This window comes from Lygodium microphyllum, chromosome 24 (assembly GCF_053477565.2).
Source record: "Lygodium microphyllum isolate KBCC chromosome 24, Lygodium_microphyllum_v1.1.10, whole genome shotgun sequence".
NCBI lineage: Eukaryota > Viridiplantae > Streptophyta > Polypodiopsida > Schizaeales > Lygodiaceae > Lygodium > Lygodium microphyllum.
In genome coordinates this window covers 92,130,396-92,150,830 of record NC_141158.1, presented here as the reverse complement: position 1 = coordinate 92,150,830, position 20,435 = coordinate 92,130,396, and positions in this window count along the sequence as shown.

Here is a 20,435-nt window from a genome sequence, read left to right as displayed (position 1 = left end):
ACAACAGAGTAACCTCATCATTGAAGGTAATACCATGCAAAGTCAAGTTCTTGAGAATAGTATTGAACTAGCTCAAATGAGCAGACATCGTCATATTCTCCTTCATGCACAAGTCCATAAGTTGCTTCAACCAATACATTTGACTTATTGGACTTTTCTTATCATAGAGATTCTTAACTTTATCCCAAAGCTACCAAGCACTCTGTGGTTCCTCAATCACATTGTAATGCACTTGTTCAGTGAGAGATAGGACTTGCATAACTCATCAAGCTCATGCCATTCTTCATCGATCATAGTTTGAGGCTACTCGCCATGAATTCTTAGTGGCTTTATCTATCATTTTTGCACCAATACTTGCCAAACTTGGCTCTTCCAGTAGGCATAATTCGTACTATCAAGCTTAGTGATGTTGAAGATAGCATTGTTAGTGGACAAAGAAGCCATACTGCAGTCCAAAACGGTGCAGACAGTTCAAAATTGCTTACTGTTTTCTGCTATGAACAGCCAAAATATCACTAAAAAGGCAAAATGACCACTAACTGATAGCTAATGATGTTGTCCACAAAGTACCATTAAAAGTACATAAAATCAAGATGATTCAGCATGAAAATTCCATGTCAATCCATGCATACCTGCTTGCTGTAATAAATTACAACCAAATACAATGAGAGCAAATTGTAGGCAAAATGAATACACCAAGTCAACCACTGATTGTCAAAGCATAACCAACATATCAAGCAGGCATAAACCAACATGTGACAATCATACGGACATCGAGCAAACACCCAAGCATGTCAAATGAATCCTCAGTAAGCCGGCACACCCCTTGTGTAACAGGGTAAAGTGTATACAACACTGTCAAGACTTGACACAAATAGGTGTATGCTCAGAGAGTACAAAGCCTAATTAGCCCAAATACATGTATGCAGACCAGGCATATAAACCATGCAACATCCAAGTGAAGAAGATCCTAGTCTCAGAAGACTCAAGGCTCAATAGCACAAACTACCTGCTCAATGTCTATCAAGCATCAAAAGATGCTCCCACTGGCACAAAAGCCATATGGATCAAGCCAAGAAGCTCAAGAAAGGCATATGATAGCACCAGTGATGGAAGATCCAAGACCAAGCATCAATAAGACATCATGAGCATATAGGCTCTGTAGCCTCTAATCATAGCATCCATAAACATCAACTGTATCCCAAATACAACTCTGACATGCCAAGAAATATCCCAAGTAAGTTCACTGAATCCAAATTCAAGCCAAGACAAAGCTCTGGTAGCAATCCGCTCCAAACAATGTAACCAGCATGTAGTAGTGGATAGACCAAGCATGTCAAGATTGGTCAGACATAAGAAAAGTATATGCCATAAGTACATCAAAGACGGAGCATCCAATTACTTTCAAAAGCCAAGCTCAAGCTCAATCAATGATCTGGTATGAAAGCCAAGCTCAAAGTCATCCTTGAATGTCAATACATCATTGCATACATCTAAGACATAGCCTGAAACCAATAGGGCATAACCAAAGGCAATCAGAGGCACTTTAGCCCATTGTGTATAGTAGACATTCACTACTTGAAATTGAGTATTTGCAGGTCCAAATTATCACCAAAATGATGGTAAAGCATTAGCATAACATCCACCGAGCATAGGCATTAATGGCATAGCATACGGGTATGAGATAGTGTATGTAGCCAGGACTTGTACACTTCTGCTGCAGACCTGGACAAACCTGCTATTGTATATTACAGCCAATATGTGCTCAAATCAATGTCCCAAATCTCAAGAGAAGCATCAATACATTGCAACCAACATTGCTTAGCATGAAAAACTGCCAAATGAAGCAGGTAATGACCAGAGAACCAAGTTGTGGAGTAGATAGATGCACTCCAGGCCTGCATAAAATAGGTGCAGCCTGTGTGGCAGGGCAGCATCACATTTGTGCTTCAATGTGGCTGATGGGGAGTTTCAGTAAGGTTGCAAATATGGCCTACAATAGGCCCAAGCTAGCCTCAAAGAGCTCTAGGTAAGAAAGGATACATAGGAGCTCCAATGAGCATGAGATATGGCTGCCCCCTATTTTGCCTTTGTCTGTCCAAGTGTTGAGCCAAAAGTTTAGCTCCTGATTGAGCTCAAAGAGCCCAAGAGTACCTTGGAACAAGTGGTAAAGAGGGCGGGAAGGTGGGAGATAAAAAATGCATACCATGAAGGTCAAGCTATGGCTGCCATGAACTTGAGAATGGTTGTAGGTATTCATTTGAAAGCTAAAGCAATGCAAGTCAAGGTCGAGCTCCACAAGATCGAGGCTCAAGTAGTCATGAATCCATGCTCTGACTTGGATGCATATACATGTTTTGAACAGTGCTTGCTCCATTGTCTTGGCAGTTGGTTATTGAGATTTCATTGCTCATTGATGCTTGGTTCTTTGCGGGTTACTCCTTGATCACTAGACTTCTTGATAGTGCTTGGGTTTAGCAATTATGGCTTTGTTGCTTCTGTGTTGCTGCCTAGCTTCTATGCTAGTTGGGTTACTTTTGCCCATACAGGTCAGAGAGCAGTTGCTCTTTACCCGGCTATGCACTTTGTCTACTGTCATGTACTTTACAGAGCCACTTATTTGGATGTTGTTGTACAAATACTTGGGCTTCTCTTGGAGCTTGACCATTCTAGGATCTTATTCCACTTACCGGTCTCGCATTGACTTAGATGCTACTATGTGGTCTGATGTACTACAGAGTCATGTTTGCCATTATGGTCGTGGGCTGATTTCATAGTTGAATACCATATGCTCTTATGACAAATGTCTTATGCTTTACCATACTATGGTCGATTATGTCATGCAGTTGGCTATGCCTCTTCTTCATGTGGGAGCTTTTGCATCCTTGGTTGATGCCTTTATGTCCTCCCGTCTGTTAAGGTTTCATGAGCCTTTGCAGCATGCTTCTACCACTGATGTACTTGCAAATGATTGTCTTTATGAGCATGTTCCCTCCGTTGGGTGCAACCGGACTGAATGTTTCTTCATAGTTAATGCCATATGTTTGTGCATATCCCTTGACTACTAATCTTGCCTTGTATCTCTTCACAGAACCATCTGCATTGTGCTTCATCTTATAAACCCACTTACAGCCAATTGCATTCTTACCTTTAGGCAAAGGTACCAATTCCCATGTAGCATTTGCTTCCAAGGCATCCATGGCTTTCTCCCATTTTTCTTTTCCCATGGCTTGCTCAAAAGAAGTGGGTTTTGGTTCCTGTATCACTTTGACCATATATGCATAGTGAATGGCTGTAAATCCATCATATTTTAGCCTATCCACAGGATACCTAGCTCTTGTAGACCTGCGCAAAGTAGGTTCACTCCCAGGTGCTCTCAAAACATCCCTGGTCTTCCTTACTCCAGGTGTAACAATAGAAGGAATACCCAACTCATCATCAATGCTCTGTTCTGAGCCACTGGATTCACCATCCACATAAGAGTGACCTGCATTCACATCAAACATGGGCTGATCAACCTTCTCTTTTCCTTTTCGTGATACCTGCATACCACTATCTGCATTGGTTTGAGAAGATTCTCCTGATCTCAATCTGCCTGTCCATGGCGAAGAATGTGAAGCACTGCTAGAGGACGCTCCAAGTCCACTAATATTTTGTGACTGCTGCTGTGAATTCTGTGCAGCATTACCGTTTTGTGCATCTACATCATCAATCACATTTACTGGTTTATACCAGCTACTCATCTCATCAAAAACAACATCTCTGCTCATTGTAAACTTACAAGTAGAAGGGTTATAGCATCTATACCCTTTTTGCTACAGAGAGTAACCAATAAAGATGCACTTCTCAGCTTTTGGATCCAACTTGGATCTCAACTCATCTGGCACATGTACATAGGCAATGCAACCAAAAATTTTCAAATGAGAAATATCTGGTTTCCTACCAGTATACCTCTCCTCTGGAGTCATTCCATGTATTGCTGCAGTGGGAGTCCTGTTCATTATGTAGATTGCTGTAGCAACTGCTTCAGCCCAATAAAAATCTGGCAAGTCTTTTTCATTGAGCATGGCACGAGATACCTCTCCAATATGCCTGTTTTTCCTTTCTGCAATTCCATTTTGTTGTGGGGTATGGCTGCATGAATATTGCTACTTTATGCCATGCTCCTGCAGGAACCTTGCAAACTCATTTGAGAGGTACTCTCCCCCTCCATCTGACCTTAGGCATTTTATCTGCATGCCTGTTTCTTTTTCAACCATAGCTTTAAGAGTTTTGAAGTGCCCAAAAACTTCACTTTTCTTTTTCATAAAATACACCCAAACTTTTCTGCTATAGTCATCAATAAAGGTGACAAAATAATGACAGCCTCCAAGAGATGCAGCTTTAGTAGTCCACACATCAGAGTGGATTAATTCCAATGGCTTCTCACTCTCTTGAACATGTCTAGGAAATGGTTTCCTTGCCTGTTTTCCAAACTCACAGGCTTCACATACCTTATGCATTTTTGCAACCTTGAATTTGGGCAATCCTGCAACAATATTTTGGGCCTGCATTGATTTAAGTCGCTGTACATTAACATGACCAATGCGTTTATGCCAGATATCAATATCTGCAACTACACCGGTCCCATGTGCAAACATTGCTGCACTCAATTCAGGCGTGTCTGCATCCAACGTAAACATTCTGCCCTTCTTCTTTCCTTTTGCTATCAAGCGGCCTTTATTTTTCATATCCTCAACAAAGCATCCATGAGGATTAAATCTGACCTGCAAGCCCTGCTCAACCATTTGACCAACAGAAACCAGATTCTTGGTGATATTCGGGACATGAAATACATCAGACAGGTATTTCTTTTTTCCATCCTGCATAGACAAATGAATTTTTCCAATTTGCACAATAGGATGTGCAGTATCATCACCAGTCTCCACAAATCCTGGTTTTTCCATTTTCCTTGCATCCTCCATCCATTTTGCATGACCTGTCATGTGGTTTGATGCACCTGAGTCAACATACCATACATCATTGCTTTCTTCTACACTTGTCACAGAATTGTTCATGTGCTACACCATAAACAAATGCTCATTTCTGTCATCACCCTGTCTACTAGAAGATGCATAATTCCCTTGTTGCAGTTTTCCATTCATGATGTCATTCTGCTTTTTATAGCAGTCTTTAGCCATATGAACCATTTTACCACAGTAGTAGCATTCAACATTACTGTTTGCATTTTGGCCTCTTTGCCATCCACCACGACCTCTTTGGCTCCCCCTGCCTCTAGAGTTACCACGTCCTCCTCCATAGGACTGGTTTTCTTGAGTTTGCTGCATATTCTGATTTCTACCACGGCCTCCAAATTGGCCTCCTCTACCTCTGCCTCTACCTCTTCCAGCATTTGAGTAGAAGACAGCTTCTTTTGAAGTTCCTCCTGAAGAAGATGCACCACCATTTCTCTGCTCCTCAGAAATTAGAAGAGCAATCAACTCCTCAAAATCAGGAAATCTTTCACGAACTGAAATGGATGTCCGAAACTGTGCATAATCCTTACCTAGACCATTCAAGGTCATGGAAACTAAATCATCATCTTCCACTGGCGACCCAATGGAAGCAAGTGCATCTGCAATCTTCTTCACCTTCATGTGGTAGTCATTGATGCTCATATTTTCTCTTTGCACATTATGCAACTCTTGCTTGAGCTGCATTTTCCTGGCTTGAGTATTTGTGCTGTACATTTTTGACAAAGTATCCCATGCCTCCTTTGGCGTACTTGCATCCTGAATATGCACAATCATAGAGTCTGAAATACTGATAGACAGCCAGTACATAACTTTCCTGGCTCTCTCATGCCATGCTTTGAATGCCTGCATTTACTGTTGATTGGGAACATCAGGAAGAACTGGTTCTTCTTCATTTCCTGCAACAAATTCCCAATATCCTTTTCCCATAAGGAAATTCGTCATTCTAAACTTCCATGCTTGGAAGTTATTCTTGTCAAGCTTTTCAGTTACAATCTGTGAAAGAGAATCAGACGCCATTACAGAATCCTGCAAAAAATTCTGTCACTGCAGAGAACACAGCTTCAGCCTCACAAGGGCAAATCTGCAAAACTGACGAAAGTGTAGAAAACTTCCGCCTCCAAAACAGGCCCCGAAATTGCCTCAAATCAAAAAAACAAGGTCGCCAAGGGCTAAAGCCCTTTCCCACAGCATATACTGCCCTCTTGCTTCACCGCGAAGGGCGTCTCAACCTGAGACAATGCACTCTTGCACTTTCCGGCTGTGCTACCTGCAGAGATCTGCTCCCAAAACAGAAAATGAAAGCAACACTGCTCCTCTTACCAGAACACCACGAGCTTGGCTTGCTTTCTTGAGCTCCTTACCACGAACAAGGCTCTGATACCATGTCAAGATTGTGGGAGAGAAGGAAGGAGTCTCACTTGTAGCTTTCTTGCTTGCACAATGGGGGAATACACACAAGGGTGGAGGCTAAAAACAGTTTTCCTCTTCTTAGTTTGTGTAAGCCCAAATAACTCAAGTACAAAGAAATAGAAGAACCCTATATATGGGTCTCAAGCCAAACTCAACTAACTAAGGTGGCATACTAACTGAGCCACGAACTAGAGTAGATAAGGATAGCTGTCATCTAGCTATTATTCATGGGCGGTGTACCAACCGCATCTGCAACTGACACGTCGGTGACATAAATGCACAACGGTCACCCTGGCATATCACGAGTGGAGCTCGATATCTCAACAGCTGGAACCTAGATGGGATGGCCCCTACAAGATTGTCAGGATAGGGAAAAATAGGTCTACGGCTCTACTAGCTAATCTGCAGGGAGTAGAATTTAAAAATAAGGTTAATCTTAATAAGATTAAACCTTATTATTTCTAAGTATGCTAATACGAAAAAATGCATTGTAGGTCCATGCTGGGGCTGATTTGAGACCTGCAAAAGAGCTTAAAGCTGGTTGATGGGGCAATTAATTCCTTATTTGGAGCACCTATATTTGGAGTAGAGATACCATCAGGGGAAACTTATCTGGTGGAGCAAAGGATACAACGTGATTGAGCAAGAGGACGGAACCTTTGTATGGGAGATCAAAGTCTTCTGCCATCACTGCTTACGAATGTTGACAAGTATCCCTGTTGAGTTTAATGAAGAAGGTGGGATGGAGCCATTAATTCACCCTCTAAACATGCTGAATTTTGATTATCATAATTACAAATAGAGGATTTCGTGATGGCAGGCTGTGTAAACCCATTGTGGACGTACACATTATATTTTGACGGAGCATCCCCAGGGGCCCTAATAAGAAAGAAAGTGTTGGAGTAGTAATCCGAGATCCCCGACGTGGAGTTACGATGAAGTTAGCTGCTTATCTCGGGGTAGGATTCATTAAAAATATGGCGGATTATAAAGCCTTGATTATGGGACTGCATATTGCCAAACAAGGTGGTATTCGACGGTTGTTAGTAAAAGGGGATTCCCAGTTGATCCTGAATCAGCTAGATGGGACGTACATAGTGCATAATCCCATCCTTTGTATGTATCATCAAACTGCTATGACCCTACTTGAGGAGTTTGAAAGAGTGTCTCTTCAGCTGATTCCACAATATTGGAATCAGTTTGCGGATTCACTGGCAAATCTTGCTTATGAAGAAGACATTTTCTTCAACTGTGGTCCTAGTTTGGATATTGCTATCAGTAATGAGACAGGACCTGGTCGCTTGTGGGGAATATTATCAGAGCATGCAATATATGGCAGGCGATGGTTGATATGGGTGATGCAAAGAGTAGCTGAGACCGATCTACCATTGTTATCCTGGACCCATAGGTTGATTAGACAACATGTTATGCATACGCCTCTTGCTATATATGCAGGAGGGATGGGCCATAATCTTATGCATTTAGTATAGGGCTGCGAGCCCTATTTTTCCTCCTTGGAAAGAAGCCTATTATTGTATATCTGTACTATTTCGGGGAGGGATTTGTAGGTGTTATTCTGTTTGATTTCATTAGGCCAAGAGGACTGATCAGTTTTTGTAGTGAAATGTTTTATTTCGTTAGGCCAAGAGGGCTAGTCATCTGTTTAGTACAGGTGCAGCTAATGGTTTCTTGTTTTAGTTTTGTGCTAGACAGGTTCAAAGAAGAGCTTGGAAGGAGCCTTTATTGCGTGGAAGCTTCTCGTGGCCCTATCCAGGTGATATCTCTCCTTTATGAGTAACATGTTTTTATGCTATATGTGTCTGTGTACTTGTAGGGGATTTTCTTTTCTTGTTGGGGACCGGAGTCCAAGGCATGAAGTCCCAGGTTTAGGTTAGGTATGTTTGAGGGAGGTCTGAGTAGTCGTTGCCTCCTGTAAAGACATTGCCAGGCATTGAAAGACCTGTTTTAGAAAGTAGTCCTAGTGGCTCTATTTTGCTAGTCTGCTAGGCAGCCGTTCTAGGAGTTCTTGTTAGTTGTGAGGCAGTTAGAAGCTTGCCAGAGGAAAAAATGATGATGATAGAGAGGAGAAACCCTAAATATCTGAAAGACAATAAATATAGACAAAGGTGTGTAAAAAGGGATTCTAACCCCTCTAAAAATAGAAAAGAAAAGAAAGGATAATTTATAAGCAGTTGCTCATCGCCTTGCGAAGGCCTGTAGGTTCCTGGGGACGAGTCAGACTCGAGGCCGATGCCTTGTCTTCCTAGGGGTGGCATCTCACTGGAAAAGAAGAAAGAAAGGAAGGTTGGAGAGAAAATAAAAGTGAGCGTTAGAAAAGGATTAAGTGTCGCCTTGTGAGGGCTTGGTAGGTTCTTGGATACCGAGACAGGACTTGAGGCTGATGCCTTGTTCTCCTTGGGTCACTACGCTGAGCTCCCTCCTTTTTACATGCTCGAGTATGGATTCATAAAAACCTAAAGGAAGAAGAAATGTGTTAAAAGAAAATAATTATTGATCAGGCTATAGGAGCCCTCCCCTAGTAGGAGCTCGTGGTTGTGTTGTCCTTAGTTAGGTAGGTAGTTTAGACCACCACTTAGGGTGACCTCTTTGATAGTTCTTTTTAGTTTGGCCGTGTTGGAGCAGTCCATTAGTGACTAGCTTTGGACCTTCTATCAAATTATGCTAGGCCTACTCCTTGTGGATTTCATGCCTTGGTTTTGTCAGAGGGTAGGGTGAGCATTGTGCTGTGTTTTAATATGTATCTATTTTGTATCAGCTTGATGCTTCCTTTGGTTGTTTTGTGTAGATCTATTGTGGGATTTGATGGGCTGAGTCGCCCTATCCTGTGGTCGCCAATGAGAGTGGATTTTTGAGCCCGGGATGTGCCTAAAATTTTCCAAAAAATCCAAAATTTAGGGGAAAAATATCTAACATTGAAGGCGGCAATTGCAGCTAGGACGATTTTAAGCACCAAGTGAAAGACAGCTTTTAAAAGGTGCCCGAGTGACACTTGGTGGATTTTTGATAATTTCTCCGAATGCCGTGCGGGATGCCAGGAGCTGCTAGTTAGTGCCAGATGTCAAGCCGGATGCCCAGGATTTTTCAGAGCTTGAATTGGAGTCCGGACGAGGAAGAGGCCACAAATGGGCCAAGATATGAAAAGGTGGCCAAACTTAGGACCAAAGGGGGGTGCCCTTTGGGAGCCTTTGACCCCCCCCTAAATTTCATGCATCAAATCGTGGGAAGAAACGTGGAGGAAGGCGGCAGCAAACAGACGTGCAAATTTCGCCATCATCTCCCCATGGTGATTTCCAGGCTGTGAAGACCCTATCCAACTGACAATGGGGCTTATCTTCTCTCTCTTTGCTGATCACATCGCCGCCCTTCGTGCGAGGAATGGCTGTGTAGATGAAGAGAACATATTCTAGTCTTTCTCTCTCCTCCCTCTCTCTCTTCTCTATGGGTTGTTCATGTGTACTCTCTTGAAAAAGGAATCCGAGTGGAAGAATGAAGGAAGTGGTGATGAAGATTGATGGAGATGCTGAAGATTGAAGTGCAGCATTGGATTGAGAGCAATGGAGGCTCCGTCTGCTGGTTATGCATGCATTCAAGGCGTCTCGAGTTACGTAAAAGCACGGTATGACCATTTTTATGAAGAAAATGAAGGATTTTTTATAGTTTATGATGATAATTATGTTCTTGGATAAAAATTTGTTTGTGTGCTGTTTGCATTATGAGTAATTGCTGTTTATAAAAAAATCTTGGTTTTGCAATGATTTACATGCTTTATTTAATTCCCGTAAACCCGAAATGTGGTTTTTAAGAGCGATAAAATGCTAGTTTTTCCGTTTCAGGTGGGGGAAATATGTTCCCATGGGGGAATATGGAAGATAAATTGAATGTTAGTATGTTGAAGTGATTGGGATAAGAAAAATTAGAAAATAGTATATTTTATTGTCAAATAAATCAAGAAAATGAAAAAAATAAGGGAAATACGTCTTGGAAAAATACGGAAAAATATAATGATTGTTTGTGGATGTATGGTAGTGGCAAAGCATGAGGTTTGGCCTTAGTTTGCTCTATCTCTTTGTCAAAGTTTGTGATTTATCGCTTTCTATACATTAAAACATCACAAAATGAACCTCTACATCTATGCAACGAAAGCAATACCTAAAAGTAGGGGGTTGGGATGTTTGAATGGTGTGATTTGCATGTTGATTGTTGCTGATTTTCTGATGCATTTCATATCATAGGGTTTGTGGTATATTAATTAAGAGGATAGTAGCACGAGTGTTATCTCGGTGCTATCCTTTCATCGCTGCAACGGGTTAGTAAATGCATTATAAAGCTTGGTTGTGCACCACATGTGTCTCTGATTTAAAATGATTTTTGAGCACTTTAGAATCATTCACTTTTTCATGTGCATGACGATCATGGTATCAGAATATAAAACCTGGATGCATAGCACCTGTTTTTAATGATGATGACCTAGGTTTGAGTGTGGAAAGGTATCCTAAGCTGTAGGATAGACGTTAGTTTCTTGGGAAATTATCTAGTGAGGACACATGGTATATCTCCTGGAGACATTTGAAATGAAAGAGTGGAGTTTGTTTGTTTGTTTTATATGTTGAGCAACGCATCAAGGGGCCAATCCCTACGATGTAGGAGAGCTGCAGTGGGGCCGCGGTGTTTCCATCGAGAGGCTACCTCCCATGTATGTGATTATCGTGGTATTTATTGCCAACGTGTATGGGTTCTCCCTCTGTGGAGTTTATAGAAAGGGAAACGTTGGACTACAAAACTATAAAACTATAAAGGCATAGATTAGGCTTTAGGACAATTTGTCCTTTAGCAACAGATTGACGCTCCTGGCCTGCGCGGCCGTGAGGGTGTGTTTGTCTGTCATGAGCATGAGGGCTAGTGCCGTAGCCAGTGCCGGCCCATTTTAGGTCCCATCATGCTCATCCTTGAAAGGATCATAGGCACAAAAATAATCATATTTGCCTTCATGCCTTCAAACCTGCCAAACAGCCACATAGGAAGCTTCCTAGTGTATTGGTGCAAACACAAAGTGATGGATCTTTGACACAATCATCAATGCCTTCCAAGCATTCATCTATATCTTTGCATTGAGTGCCATTCCTATAGCCATCTCCTCTATAACCTTGGGCTCAGTTATAAGCATAAGCATTTGCCAGTGTCTGTACGCTAGGCAGAAGGACAATGTTGGGAACATCCACACATTTAGAGTCAAGAGCACATGCATAGCCAGGATGGTCATGAAGATTGCTACAGTTGTAACTTGGATCATCAGTCCCCCAAGTGAGCTTCAACCCATAGTTTTGTGCAAAGGTCTCATTGAGGTTGAAGGCATATTCTTGGCCTTGCAAGATGCTCTCAAAATATATGACAGAATATCCACATAAGGTTTGGTTCAAAGGAACATTTATAGACCATGTTGCAGTATTCAAGAAGAAGCTCAACCACGTTGTATTGCCTTGAGGTTGCAATGCATTACTACAATGGCGAGGAGGAAACTGGATTCGATGAGGTAGGAAAGGACTTGCTAAGACCCTTGGGCTTCATTGAGGGATTACGTTTCCAATGCAATGTACCTTATGCAGAGTTTCTGAATGGGGTACATGCGCAAGAAATAGAGCTCAACAATGTAGGATTGTGGCAAGTACCACATCCATGGCTATGCTTACTTGTGGCGAGCAATTGCATGGAGCTCGTTGTAAAAAAATTATAGTTGGAGAGGAATGTAACTAACGTGCTCAATTGTGGACTGTTAGTAGAGAAGGCATAGATGGAGGCTTCTTTATCACACTTTGAACGTTAACATTGAAAAGCTAGAGGTGAAGATTGAACATCTTTTGAACCCTGTGACTTCATCAAGAACATGATAATAGGGACCTCACAAGCTGATTGTGCTACCTTGATCATTGATTGCACTACTGGAGGTCTTGAGGCCGGTATCTCCCAGGATGGTCAAACTCATGAGCATGCTCTGTTGGCTTTTATCCTCGGTGTGAAGCAAATGATTTGTTTCTGTAAGAAGATGGAAGGAAGAAGGGGAAGATATCCTCCATGGAAGCTTGGTAGAAGCTTGAAAATAAAGAGGGAGAAAGACTCTCACTAAAAAGTAACAGTAACTATAGTCTCCATTAACTCCCGTTGCCATTGTTTTAAGAGAAATACCTTCAAAACATGGCCTAAAATGACTAACAAGTTGCTAACTACAGTCTTCCTACCACCAAATTTGGTCCAAGACTCCATTAATACTCTAAACTTGCAGTCCTTGTGGTCCAAAAATCCTTGGTAACTGCATTGATGCAACCTCAAGTACAAGATATGGACGATTGGGGGAAGAGGCTCAACATAGTTCTACTCTTTACCTTCTACCCAGATCCTCCATATCCTGTAGAATATCATGAGAGCAAGGCTAACCCGAGCCCACTGGGTGTATAGTAGGATTAGTCGGCTCATTTGACCCAACCGAGTTGTATTTGCTCATAGATCCCCTACTTCTAGTTATCAAGTGGAGGGATTTCCCAATCTCCACATTGACTATCTAGCTTTAGATATCTTGAGTGGGCTACCCAAATATAAAATTATTTTCCTTCAAGAGTTTCATGATTGATCTTGTATATCAGATTTTGAGTAAATCCCTTGTATATAACTAATGAAATAATATGATTGGCTTCTTTCTTTACTCTAAGTTATTTTGTCTTTTTAAAAAAAGTTCTTGTGTTTAAATTAACCTACATTATCACATATAATAGATCCAAGGTGAACCATGGCATCATTACCTCTTCTTCCGCATTGTGTATCAATCTGCCTTGCACTCGCTGGCTTATGCTTGGCGAGAAGATTTAATGCAAATTTTGGAGAAACTTTATTTTCCTCTTACATATTCCCAGGGGGTCCACTAGGGTTTACCGTATGGTACCACGTCAGTGTAAGGGAGGGGGGTTATTTAAGGGAAGAAAGGTACATTTTATAAAGTAAGGTCCCATAAATAGGGGGTAGATAAAGGGTATTTTCATATATTTCTTGCACGCATGTGACGTCTCCTTATTACTACTAGTGAATCCCATGTGTACATATTATATAGAGAGGTCATGGACTTGATATAGTGTCTACTACTCCATTGACATTAAGAGGCTGCCTATCTTGAAACAAATCTTACGAGAATTCGATGGATGGAAGAGCTTAAAATTTTCAACATATTTTTGTTCAAGGAACCATGAGTCAAAGCCATCATAACTATAAATGATCAAAGTATCTATCAAGACCGGTACATTTATGATCGAGTGACTCATATTTTACCTCCAAATAGAATAGCTCACCTAGGCAGGCAAAAACAAAATGATTACATTGTCAAAGGATTCCCTTAACAACCAAATCATCATTGACTCTTCAAGTTCATAAGAAAACTCCTATATATAAAGAAATACCTATGGCCATGTTTCACGATTAAAGCCTTGCTCAATATATCAAAAATATATTTTCTAAAGATTGCATGATGTACATACTGATGCAATAAAACTTGAGCTTTCATCGTGTGATTAATCCCATGGATCAAGCAAATGAAAGACTAGTTTTTCATGGCCAGGATGAGCATACTAAATCAAGCTATGATCATCTAACTATGTTGTCATGGGAGTTTGTGTTAAACAGCAATCCATAGGGGATAATGAGTTCAAACAAGACAAAAGATAAAATGTGATTGACTCTTAGAAGTAACTCTCTATGTGTTAATTTATGAGCACTATACAATCTAAGTAATCCTCAAGTACCATGCCCTAATATGATGAAGAATATCTCAACCCCACAGAAACCCTAGAAAGAAACCCTAACAGTACCTTAAGGACTCTTCGATGTTCATGTCTCGAATCTTTTTTTGGCTGAATGAACTCAACTCTAGGTGAACACTTAATTTTCAACTATGATTGTATATCAACTCTTGAAAATTTGCCCAAGCCTTCATACATCAAACTATACCTCTTATATATGCCTTGCTTTTTGTTTTTCCCTATTTTCATTTTTGTGTAGGCCTTGATTCTATCTACAACTTGTTTTGGACATAGATTAATCATACAAACTTTGAATATGATCATCAAGGTATTGAAAATGATTGAACAACCCTAGTCTACAAAGCGTACATAGGCAGAATTGTAAAAATTTTCTCAAAATAGTTGAAAATGTCACTTTTCAGAAAATGCATCACTTTTTTATATTCTTGGATTTGGATGACTTTCATGTATTTTAATCCATCCAAACTTCTAACTTATTAGAATTGTGAAAACTTTCTCAAATAGCTAAAAATATATTATGTGGATACACCACTTAAGATAAGTCCTTACATGTAATCCATCCAAACTTCTCATTAAGTTATTAGAATTGGGAAAACCTTCTTGAAATAGCTAAAAATGTCTACTTTCGTAAAATGAAACACTTTTTTACATTTTTGGATTTGGATGACTTATACCACTTATGATAAGTTCCTACATGTATCTTAATTCATCTGAACTTCTCATTAAGTTATTAGAACTTAATAATTGATATTTAGACTATTTTGATGGACGAGTTCTACTCTGTGAAAATCTTGTAAAGATCATGTTTAAGTGACATATAAGCATATTTTCAAAAAACTTGTATGGATGTCTTTTTCTTGCTTTTTGTACACTAAACTTGCAGTCTCATGACCTCCACCCCCTCTAAGCCTGCACATCTTTCGAATGGGACACATAGTATAATCCACCTGGATCAAAAGGCCACATACATCTTTTTCAAAGGATCATGCACACAATCATCCTACCACCATCAGAATCAAAACTCAAGTACTTTCCATTCCCAATCTTCAATTCTTTCAATGTCTCTACTAAAAACTTCTAGCAAATGTTTACTAGATTTCTCAAATTTAGGTCCTTGGCAACCCCCTTCATCTATTCATCACTATCAATAGATAATGGTTCTATAACTAGTTTCACTTTCTTATCAATTTTTTGACACTTGGTCTGAACACTGGCTTCATTTTATTTCCCTATCAAATCCAACTCTTGCTGCAAATGGGTAGGCTAACCCTATTAGCTAATATAAATCAACCCTCTTCTCTTTGGACTACATAAGAACTACCTCTAATTCTGTATGCTAAAGAACATAAAAAATAAACCCTTTTGGTTGAATTATTTTAATCCCTTTTGACCCTTTTTGCTAAAATAAATCAATAAGTCACTCTTTTTTCTGAGAAAACTTAACTCCCAATACTCTTTGCTACATAAACACAGAAATCTCATGATGCATAGCTAGAGAATGAACTTGCACAATGCTAGAATCCTCCTATACTTTAGTTTTCAATATAGCAATGACATCTACACTTGTCTCTGAAATACGATAGCCCATCATACATTCTAATAATGTTTTCATTATCCTACAAAAGATTGGCATATTTTGTGATCCTTTTTCTTTTCTGCTAATATATTGTCTCGTAACTCTAGGCATATCTACAACCTTGTGAAAACATAGTGAACTATAAGTAGATATACCAATGAATCCTAAAGAAAAATCATAATTGCCAAGAGCAAGAGTTTTTCTCCTTTTATACCACCATCATTTCGTAGGACAATTGTACCTAGTAAAAATCTAGCTCTTTAGTCTGTAAAGGGGAATCATGCAATGTATCGTTGTTTCTCTAATGATTCACACATGCTGTCATAAATTGTATGGCTCTTTTCCCATCCTTACTTTTGACTTGTGCATATGAATATCCATGATTCATTACCTTGGTCTCCATTCATGCTTAAGTTATATAAGTTTGACCCAAAATGGTAGGATAAGAGCATAAATCCTGAATGAAAAAGTGAAGTCTCTTGTACATCTCCTCATCTTTGGAGACATGTTGCATAAAGCTCCCTGTCAGTGTTATTGGGAGGCCTCATCCACCATCCATGCTCAACATTTGCAAGCCACTTCCTACTCTCATAAAAGCTACAAACCATAACATATATCTCAAAGCCATGATCAATCAAGGCAACACAAGGTGTCTTTGTGTCTCAAACTTTGACTACTATCTTGATAGTCACTCGAGCCCAATGACACCTAAAATAATGACTTTGAGGAACCAACACAGGTGCATCATCTTGTCCATACTATACAAGCATACCCGTTAATGTCTTCCATGCAATACTATCCACAAGTATATTACTAGAATCATCCTATGCAGTCAATTCTTCAATCTGGATACCCTACATAATAAAGTCCGATATAGCCTTTGCTTCTCTATGAATCATGGATTTGGTAGGGTCACTCACAAACATTTTTACCTTTTAATAATGCCAATAATTTCCTCATGGAACTCCCTTTTTACAATTCCCAAGATCTCACCTAGGGTAAACTCAACCTTGCTATTTAGGATTTTGTCTTTCAATACTTTCTTAAGATCTATCATAGTCTCAATGTTTGAAAGAAGCTTGTAGCCTAGCTATTTCCTTGGTTTAGAATCATGTATCTTGCTCTTCTATGCATCTTCCATGTATTGCTCACGACCAAGTTTAGAAGGTGATGCATGCTCACCCCCTTCAGTCACTCTCTTTGAAATGCTAGGATTACCATCATCTATCTTCCACTTTTCCTCAATAAGCACCTCAATATCCTAGGTATTAACTAAATAAGCATAAATAAGTAGGTATCTACGTGGGAATCCCACCTAGTCTCTATCTTGATAGTGATCCGGATTTTTTACAAATCAGATTTCTACTACAAAATTTTGGCCAAAACCCCTATCAAAAGCCTTACCATATCAATTTGGGTTTACTCTTCAAGCACTAGGTATGCTACATTGCTTCTTAATTATGATAACTCTAGCAAATGGAGGGAACAAGTTCTTAGGAGGGATGTCAATGTAAAGGGTAAAAGGGATGGTTATCTTAGTGAAGATGGAAATGGGTTATACCTAGGAGTTGAGTGAGTGCATAGATTTTTCAAAGGACTAGCCTCCAACTGCACGTGGGTTCCACCTGCATCACTAAGATTTGAAATCTATCACCATCATTAGAGGACATCTCACCCTAGTACACAAGTCAATATCTACATCATGGTGTCATTTGGATCTTACACAAAAGCTTACAAGCATGGACCCCTTCTGTCACATGCTTATATGTATTTATATATATATAGGAGACTAAAGTCAAAGCACCTTTTGAAAGCCGTTTTTTATAATCTCAATAACTCCCACAGAAAAGCGAATTTCAAGAAAATTCCCGCGCTATCCAATCAGTTTCAATCTAGTCTACAAAGTTTCGGAATAAACTTTTTTTAGATTCTTTATCGATTTGAAGTTACGAAGGTGCAGATTGCTGGCTACATGCAATTTTCTTCTCTCTTTCACCACATCAACTTTCCATTCTATCCTTCTTGTAAATATATTATAATAATGTGCTTTGGGCACCCACCTCTTGTAATCTAGCTTCCTTTCTCTCTTTTGTCTACCACCACCCTTGGCTTCTTGCATGATGACCAAGGTGGGGACTTGTCCCATCCACTATTCTCTATATTTTCAAAGATTCCATACATCATCTAAGATTATGTTAATCAAGAATATTAGCTTAATTTAATCTCTCATGAAGGCTATATAAGGAGCCCATGGAGATGTAGAGAAGGAGAATGAAAATGACAAGCACATGAGAGCACTCTAGAATACCCTCATGCTAGTCCATCTCTTTGAGGTAAGCTATGAGTGAGTTCTTTTATTATGTAGCATAATGGCGAGCTTCCTCTACCTCTTCTCCTCTTGTCTCCCTCTCTTCTCATCTTCTCATTCAATGAATACATAATGGCAAGCTTCCTCTACCTCTTCTCCTAATGGCAAGCTTCATTTGCCTCTTCTCCTCTTGTCTCCCTCTCCTTTTATCTCTCTCTCTCATATTCTAATATGGTGTCTAGTACATATATTCTCTCTTGTAAATTTGTGTCTTGGTTCTTTTGATTCTCTTTGAGAAAAGGGATGTCCTAGACCATCATCCCTTTGGCTATGTGGTGCCCCTCTTTAGTTCTCTTAGTGAGGATTGGATGTTGGATGGGTAAGAGGCAACCCATTCATCATTTCAGCCCTCATTTTTTGTACCCCCACTAAGGAGTTCTCAAGCTACGCTCTACAATTTCTATGAAGGGAGAAACATCTAAGGAGTTTTCATCTTCTTCAATGAGTGTTTGTCAAGAAATCACTAAGGATGAATCTTCATCAAATCCTATTCAAGGGATTCATTGCTTAAGAGTACCGCTATGGTCTCCAAAAGAAGCTCAAGAGAAGAAGAATCTTTATCAACAAACGGCACGTATGTGGGTAAAGCAAGTTAATTACACACACCCTTCTTTTCTTCAAGAGAAATCTTGCTCTCATCAAATCTCTAGGTCAAGGCATTGTGTTGAGTGCTTGGTGTCTAGTGTAAAGACACTCCCTAAGGAGCCTCGTCTTCAAATGGTGAAGGCGCTTTCAAATTTGGGGATTAACAAGTTTTTGGAGGGAGAGTTACACATCAATGGTATGCAGTATTGGCAAGAGGCTACATATGGTGATGTGCTTCAACTACTACTAGCAAGAAGACTTAAAGTAATTGAGAAGGTAGCTATCGAAGCCTATGAACTTTACAAGGCTGATGATGGTCATACCAAAGCTACGCTAATAAGTGGTGAGCAAATCCTTCACACCTCTCGAATGGTGGGATCTAAGAGGCCAGAGCTTCAACAACATGCTTCATGAAATTTTGTAGTGAAAATTTGTAGTTAATGCATAAATGACTACTCCTACTTTCTATAACTTTCAATCGGTTCAAAACATTCAGGTGGATGTATGCATTAGTTGAAAGATACATTTTCAGCAAAGATTGGTCTTCTATTTTGGAGCTGAGAGGTTGAGAGAGATCTTGTTGTCCCCTGATCCCATAATACTCCCTATTTTGGATTATAGCATCTCTTTTAATGTGCGCATATTCATTCTACTCTAAGTGTATCCCATAAACCATAGGGATTTGTACGAACCTATTCGTCCTCTTGCTAGCAAACTGTGTACATAATAGTTAGCACAAAGCTCAGGTTTCAAAATATTATAAGGGGCTTATTGGACCCTCGTTGTCTTGCTGAGATTAATGCATCTATGAATCCATTTATTCTACCCTTAATAAGATATGACTTGGGCCTAGACATGTTCATCTTTATTTTGTATTAAGCTAGATCAACATCTTCCTATCATGGCTCATAGAATGATAAGGTTTTCGCATTACTTCACATAAAATAATAGTTTTTAAATCAGTTCAGTGCATGAATAGTCATCTAGAATTCATGCTTCACAATCATGATTAAAATAAACACATGAAATGTTAGTTTCCGTTCATAGGATGCAATTGTAGCGATGTATAGAAACCTAGACTTTCATATACGCAAGTAACATGAGATCCGGTGCATTAGGAATAAGTATTCATTGCCAGGTATGAAGAGAGTTAAAGGTCGTTTTGAATGTACAAATATATTAAATGCACCATGTGCATGATGGATAAGTTTGATTGGAAAACTCTGCATAGTACCGCACTAAGAAAGATGGAAGGGACGCATGCATCTAGATTGTATCCTGAAGGCCTAGATGAAGAGTCTTGCCTTGCCAAGTGTGTTAACTGAACTTGGTTGGAGGGAGATGAGTAAAGAACTGGAAGAATAAAATACCCTTGGTTGGGTTGCAAATAAGGTATGTCAGTTGCCTTGGTTGACCAGTTAATCCTTTGGGTTAGGGTTAAGATACTATAAGATAAAACCCAAGGGAAAGAGCAAGTCAAAATAAGTTAACTTACCAAGAACATTTGCTTGCATGATCTTGTTTAGGATTATGCAAGTCACGAACAATCCAGGATCGGATGTTGGGAGCATCCAGAAAAAAGATCCAAGATCGGATGCTGGGAGCATACGGGAAAAAGGAATCACACCTTAGTAGTTGGTCGTACAAACGGCCTCTGAAAT